At 32.0% G+C, this 7,707-nt stretch overlaps 1 non-coding gene across 1 annotated transcript; it reads right to left on the bottom strand.

Annotated features, from left to right (window-relative positions):
• Positions 1–6,467: 6,467 nt before the first annotated feature.
• TRNAS-CGA (transfer RNA serine (anticodon CGA)) lies at positions 6,468–6,549 on the bottom strand. The gene has a single exon. It is a non-coding gene; the product is annotated as a tRNA-Ser (tRNA).
• Positions 6,550–7,707: the final 1,158 nt, after the last annotated feature.

Raw genomic sequence — 7,707 nt, 5'->3', positions numbered from 1 at the left:
TTGGCTTGTTATTTGTCAGAGCTTTTATTTGACATAATTGCATTCATAAATGCTAATATATGAAGTTTCTCCAGGTTATATACCCTCTTTGACTGCATACCATCGACGATATTATTCTATATTTCCTTATGTATAGATTTTGACTGAAGATTTAGCTATATTATATAATATAATATAAAAATCAAATATTCATTGTTCTTGTAATGCATCGAAACCCTTTTGTTTCCATCCATATTAAAAATATACTTAAAAGGCGCATCTGCTGGAGACAGCTGTTTTAAGAAAGAACTACTTCTAAGAATGACTTCGCAATTTTATGGGTATGTGCACGATAGATATATTAATTTAGAAGATGCGCCTAGGTCGATAACAAAACCTTTTATATTGACGGATGAGGATTATTCAAAATATTGGGCCCGTATTTAAATTTAAAATGCTAAGATGTCGTGTCGTAATATTTAATCGCCGGCTTGTCGAATCTATAAACTTTAATTATTAACACTAAAAAAGAAAAGAAATGCGCCATTAAAAGTTTAATATTAGCTGATTTTCTCGCTACATATAACATGGAATCATATGTTCTGTAATTCATATTATGTATGTTATTTAATAGCTTTGTATTGGCAGATGGTTCAACCATATGGTGAAAAACTAACAACTATATTAATTATTATATGTGAGAAAAAATGTAAAATTATTATGGTTTTATTGTTGAAAAATTGGTTTATGTTAATTTTAAATTGGTTATTTAATAACGCACTTATTACTTGTTGAGTATTCATTCAAAATTTAAATTAATAATTCTAATATTGGTCGTTAAAAAACCCTAAAAATTTATAGTTTCTGCTAGTTTTATTGATGGCTAGATTATCGATTCACTGTAATATCTGAATTAATTATTCACCAATATTAATTAAAATATGTTTTTATCAAACTGTATATCTTACTTTACATTTCGTCTCTATTAAACTTGATCTGCATATATAGTCTTTATCTATAAATCATTACCTTGAAGTTATTGATTTGGTTTTCCGTATGATTTTAATATTCATTTTTGCATAAAAACATAAAATTCTCTGTTATATTTGTTATCAACTTTGATTTTCTGTTGATGTATTCAATATTCTCCCCAACTTGTTATTTTCCGCTCTGTTTTCCTATAACTACGAGCTGTTATTGATAAGAAAATAAAATGAACGATATTTGGAGGTTATTGAACATATTCAAAATATTTAAAATTAGAATTATTTGTACACAGATAAATGTAGATATGCTGTTTTACAAATATTTACTGTGTTTTGCTTTATAAAAAATAAGAAATAAAATTTGTACTATATCAGATTATTGGTGGCTCTATTATATTTGTTATAAAAAATTATATTATATGTGTGTCATGAAGCATTAAAAATCTGATATGATCCTCAAGGAAGTGTGTTAGGGTCAAGACTTTATGTCTTTTACATGAGTAATCTCCACACGATACAATTGATACTTTTGCTGATACTACGCCAAAATTATCAGTAACAGAGACTGCAGAGAGCTAAACTAGGAAAATCTAATCTTCTCTTGATAAGGTTGCTATATGAACTAACAAATGGCTAATCAAATTGAATGAAACAAAATCTACATACATTGTATTCACAAGTCTTTCCATATGCACACACAGCAAATTATCTTAGCATGACACTGGAGGCTAAGCTCAGATGCAAGGAACATGTAAATAGAAGCGTATAATAAAAAGAAAAGGGTGATGAACTCAACATCAAGTTCAGGATACCGAACGATCCCAATCGACATCTGGTCCTACCCAGACTAGAAAGACTGAGATGATTTTCCATGTCGGATTTTACACTTTTGGCTACTAATAATAACAAACATAAATGTACAAACATTCCCCAGCAGGATTCGAATGTGCTTTTATTATACACTCTTATTACCCAAGAGTGGTATGATTTAAATAATGTAAAGATAACCCAGGAATACTTCTAATGGAGCTTCCAGACATTGATTTTAAAGAATATAATAAAATCAAAGAAGGCTTATTATTTCAGTTTTTGCATATAGATGAGGCATGTATATTTCAGAATGGGACATAGGGTTACTCATGGCAAGATGTTAACAAAAATATTGTTAAAACAATAAAAGTTTATGGAAAAAGGTAAACTTCACAATTGATTAGGTTTTAATAGTTATAACACTTATTAATAATTCATTTCAGGATATTGTTCTTCAAGCTGGTAACAGGAATGGTTAATAACATCTTCAAGTTAGATAACAGCTCAGTTATTCACTTGAATGAAACTTTCTGAATATGGAATTATGATCCAATGTTGACAATTTCCAAGACAGGGTGATGAAAGTTGAAACAACTAAAGGTCAGTATATAATTAATAAACGATAACTGTTGGAATTGTATTGTCTGTGAAAGATTTATGTGCATAGATTCGTGTGTAATTATTCAGAATATACACGAGCATTTGGTCGAAATATGCGACGAGAGAAAGAATGCTAACACTTATATGACAAAGGCATTAAGGAGAACGCAGTGTTTAAATCTAGTTATATCAGGAAAGGTGTATACAAGTAGTAACAAAGCAAAAATAATAAGAAATATAGTGATATCAAAATGACTTCACAAACGACACTGTACCGAAGGAAATGAAAACTCACATTACCTGGATGTACAAATGTTAATTAGATAGATTAGGTATTCCTTCCAAGGAATACTACTACATAAAAAAACGCGACTATAACTCTACCTCAAAGGTGGTGTAGAATTGTTCAATGTGAATTTGTTTCATTATTTTATTTAGATTAGAATTTTGTTATTCCGGAGCAAATTGGACTAAAGCTAAGAGTTAATCAGGCAACATTGCGTCGTTCTGACTGTTTCATGAACTTAGGTGACGTGAGTTCACTGATTTATTGAACGAACCTTATAAGAAGTCATTTAAAAAGTCCTCCGGCCTACTATAGTAAAACACACTTTTTTGACAAAATTAGTTTTTTTATTCAACATAATTCCGTTCAAGGATGATAGACTGATTATAGTGACCCTCCAACTTTTCGATACCATTTTTGTAGTACGATTTGTAGTTTGCTTCAGTTTCGGCGATCACCTCTTCATTTGATGAAAATTTCTTCTCAGCGAGCATTCTTTTAAAATCTGGAAAATACGGTGGATGAGGAAGCAATTCGAAGCCCAATTCAGGGATTTTTGCCATCGTTTTGTGACTGACTTGTGACACAGTGCATTCTCTTGGTGAGGCAGCACATTATTTTTCTTCAAATGCTGCCGTTTTTCGGCGATTTCGTACTTCAAACGTTCGAGTAATTCTATGTAATAGTCTGTTGATGGTTTTTCCTTTTTCAAGGTCAATGAAAACTATTCCATGCGCATCCCAAAATACAGACGCCATGAACTTGCCAGCCAGCTGTTGCGTTTTCCCACGCTTTGGAGCAGGTTCATCGTGTGTAGTCCATTCGGATGACTGTCGATTGGACTTCGGAGTGAAATGATGGAGCCATGTTTCATCCATTGTCACATATCGACGCAAAAACTCGGGCTTATTCTGCTTGATCATCTTGAAACACTGCTCCGAATCATCAACTCGTCGTTGTTTTTGGTCAAAAGTGAGCTCACGCGGCACCCACTTTGCACAGAGCTTTCTCATACCCAAATATTCGTGAATGATATGATGTACACGTTTAGTTAATATCTTTTGGGCGTCCATTACATTCACGGTCTTCGGTGCTCATTTCATAGCTCATTCACTTAGCATACCAATCCTTGATGGCTGATTTTCCAAGCATTTGCTCCCTCGGCAAGTTTTTGCTTTAACTATATGTTTTCCTTTCAAAAAAACAATATTTTATCAACTGGCGAAATTAGATTTTATCCATTTTTTTCACAGTAACAAAAGTTGCTTCACTCTCAATGTTATAATTCATAAACTAATAATTCGACAGCTGTCAAATTTATACACGCATCTTTCCTTTTGAGCTTTAGGGCTAACTAAAAAACATATGGATTTAATTCTAGTAGCGCCATCTATGTGTCAGGTCGGGGACTTTTCAACTAACTTGTTATTAGCAGATGTATTCCGTAACAAATAAGTTATATGCACGAAGTACAGAAGTAAACTAAACATCAAAACAGGGTATTAGATATATAATACACATATAAAAAATAATTTTCATCAATTTTAACTCACATTAGCATAAAAAATATCGCCATATAAAAAACAGCTTCGGAACATTGTCCGGGTCGTAAAATTCGAGCCCGTCTTATCAAAAAACATAAACTTGGATAATAAGGCCGTTCGTTTTTACGAGCTTGGTGGCGCGAGTCTCTCGCGGTCCACGGGATGAACGGTCGCGGGAACGAGGGGCGGTTTTCGGCGCGGGGAAGTTGCGGCTGGAGATGGGGAAACGGAATCGGGATCGGGGCGAGCGGTAGGGGAGGGTCGGAGCGGCAACAGGTGCGTCATCAAAATTTTTAAATAACGCCGACATTGTCCGAAAGACCCGGCAAACAGTAACGCCAACAGGCCATAACAAGAAGTTTATTGTTATTGCGATTGCCTCGGGGGTTCAATTCGAAATTTGTTTGTTCCTTTTCGGTATGGCGGGACCGCGTTACGTTTCGAGAGCGATAGTCGGTGTGAGAGGTTCGCCGGCTCGGATAATCACGTATTAAATAATGGAGGAAATAATTGTTAATATATTGCTTAATGAATTAATCGCGTAGTCGTTCCGAAATATAAACATTTTTTAATGTTTACCTATCGACTGAAAACAGTCGAAACAGTCGATAGTCAAAAACTAGCGACTGAAAATAGTAATTATTTTCTCTAAAATGAACGGTTCCACTGTTTTGTTCAATTCGTGATGTCAGACGAAGATGACCGAACCCTTTATGCTATACATTGTAAGAGAGGAAAGGACGGAGAAAATTGCTTGGAGCAATTAATTTTATATGTGCTTATATTACACAACAATGTACATATTCCTTCACGTACTAACGTTAAAGAAGAAAAGGAAAAAGTATTTACTGAATATTATTAACATGCAATTTATATTTTCATTTTAAAGGAAGTAGAATTACTTTTATATTTGAATGTTCTGTGAATCTGCAAAAAGGAATGGAATTTTTATATGGAATGGCATAACACCCCACAAATGTTTTATCTTATTTTAATATGTTATGTACTATAATAAACATAGACAATACAATAGAACTTAAACAAAACCCAAAAACTAAAGATGTACATTAACCATAAATACTAAATAAAAATTAAACATATATGTAATCATAAAAAACGAATTCATGACATAATTAAAAATGATCGCATAATAGCTACTAGAGCTTTTTTAAAGAAAGTAAATGCTTTATTACAACTATAGTTATATATTTTATATAACCAACAGACCATTTTGAGTTGGGTTTATTTACACAGAAAAACAGACGTTATTGAAAAAGCCTACGAAAGTAAAAAAGTATGATCAGCTATATTCTTAGATGTAGCACAAGCCTTCGATAAGGTTTTGCATGAAAGCCTTTTTCATAAAGTACAGAAAATGTTTCCAAAACAACACACCGAACTACTAAAATCGTACATTACCACCAAAATTTTTAGAGTTGAACAAGAAGAAGCTTACTCTACAATAAAAGAAGCTAAAACAGATGTATGACAAGAAAATGTTCTAGGGCTTGTTTTATCTACTCTACACTTGTGATATACCACAAATGGAAAATATTACGATGCCTACATTTGCTGATGATACTGCGATTATAACTGTCGGAGACAATAGTGAAGAAGCCTGAAGAAGAAATAATTGGACACAAGCTTAAAAAACAAAAAATTAACGAAAGTAAATATAGGTATGTACATTTTACCTACAAACAGACCGTACAAGCATCAATAACATTAAATGATACTATCATTCCATATAGCAACAACGCTAAATATTTCGGAGTCAATCTTGATGCAAAACTTCGCTGGAAAGGAACATACAAAAAAGAAAAGAAAAGAACTTGAATTAAAATATAGGAAAATTTACTTGCTAATTGGAAGAAAATCACAATTATCGATACATAATAAATTGATATTATATAAGCAAATAGTAAAATCTATATGGACATACAGAATTCAATTATGGGGATATTCTTCAAAGATTAACATAAACTTATTGTATTTAAATTACAGATTCTTCAAAATAAAGTCCTGAGAACTATTGTGGGCGCACCCAAATACTACAGGACTGACTACCTACATCAAGACCTTCAGATACCCACAGTCGATCAAGAAATCAAGAGAAATGCAAGAGGGCATGAGGAAAGACTCCATTCTCATGAGAATATTAAAGTATTGCAACTTTTGGATACCACCACAGCACGACACAGAAAACTCCATGTAGGTTAAAACATCATAAATACATTATTATTTAAAATAAAAAAAAATTATCGCTGCGAACAGGATTCGAACCTGTGCGGGCAAAGCCCATTTGATTTCGAGTCAAACTCCTTAACCACTCGGACATCGCAGCTCACGTTAATTTGGTACTCGATATCGTAGACACCCTAACCTATTTTTTATTATTTAAAAATTAGTTTAGATTTTTGGCAATATTAGGCATGTATATTTAGTTTGATCTAATAAAGCAATCTTATCAACTCATTATTTTTAAATTAATCTTTTCGACGCTAAGTTTTAGATTGAGGGGATGTTGTCAATGTATAAAATAACATTTAAAAGTAATGTTGAAAATATTGAAATGAGGAAAAACATGTGTAAGAAATATTTGTACTATAATTTTATTCATCTCTAATAAAATTTTTGGATATCAATTTTTAAATGACGCATAAATGAAGTAATATTATTATATGTACTTTATTTTATTCACAATATATGAGCATTCTAAAAACGAATGTGCGATTGACAGCCAACACTAAGGTATTAGGGCGTTTATTTGTGACCTTAATGTTTCACAATAGAATATATTTGATGCAATTATAACTATAAGGGGTGGGTACATTTTTAGAGTTTTGAAATAATGTTCTTTGCTATTTCATATAATTATCTTGGGTGTATACGTTGAATATTATGAAATTATTTAATACTCGAAAAGTTAATATCAACGTTCAGAGATAATTATGTTGCAATATTTCTTGCAACGTGTATCCCATGGAATTCACTTTTTAATACGGTGGTTAGTAAAACTGGTTTTTGCGATATATTTATGTATATATTTAAATTGCTGTTATGTTAATATAACAAAAACAGACTTTAATTTATAGGTTTTTGTTAGCATATACATATATATATATGTATCTGTTATTAACAAAATTTATTATTCTAAATGTTTAAATCCAATTTATTTTAAATTATTTGTATGTTTTAAATGTTTTCAAATAAGGCTACTTGGAAAAGTGCGATTTCTAGCTGCGTTTCTTTGTTCAAAATGTTGTTGTTTGTTTTGAACAAAAACCATTTATGAACACCATACAAAAAAGTTTACATTTTCCGACTTTAGGTAAGCATCAATTGGTCGTAGAAAGGAAATAAGGCTTTACATGTCTATTTTTTCGGCCAAAGCTCCATTTTAACAAGTCTCGTTGATAGTTTTCAGCGTCCATAGTTTTGCTCAATTTCAGTAGCTCATCTTTTCTAGGCGTACTTATCCCTTTTCTTTTCTGATCCTACT

The sequence above is a fragment of the Rhynchophorus ferrugineus genome, unplaced genomic scaffold (assembly GCF_030347505.1).
Source record: "Rhynchophorus ferrugineus isolate W39M unplaced genomic scaffold, kcgeb_rfMv2 rfM4, whole genome shotgun sequence".
Classification (NCBI taxonomy): Eukaryota; Metazoa; Arthropoda; class Insecta; order Coleoptera; family Curculionidae; genus Rhynchophorus; species Rhynchophorus ferrugineus.
This window is presented reverse-complemented; position numbering and strand designations above follow the sequence as displayed.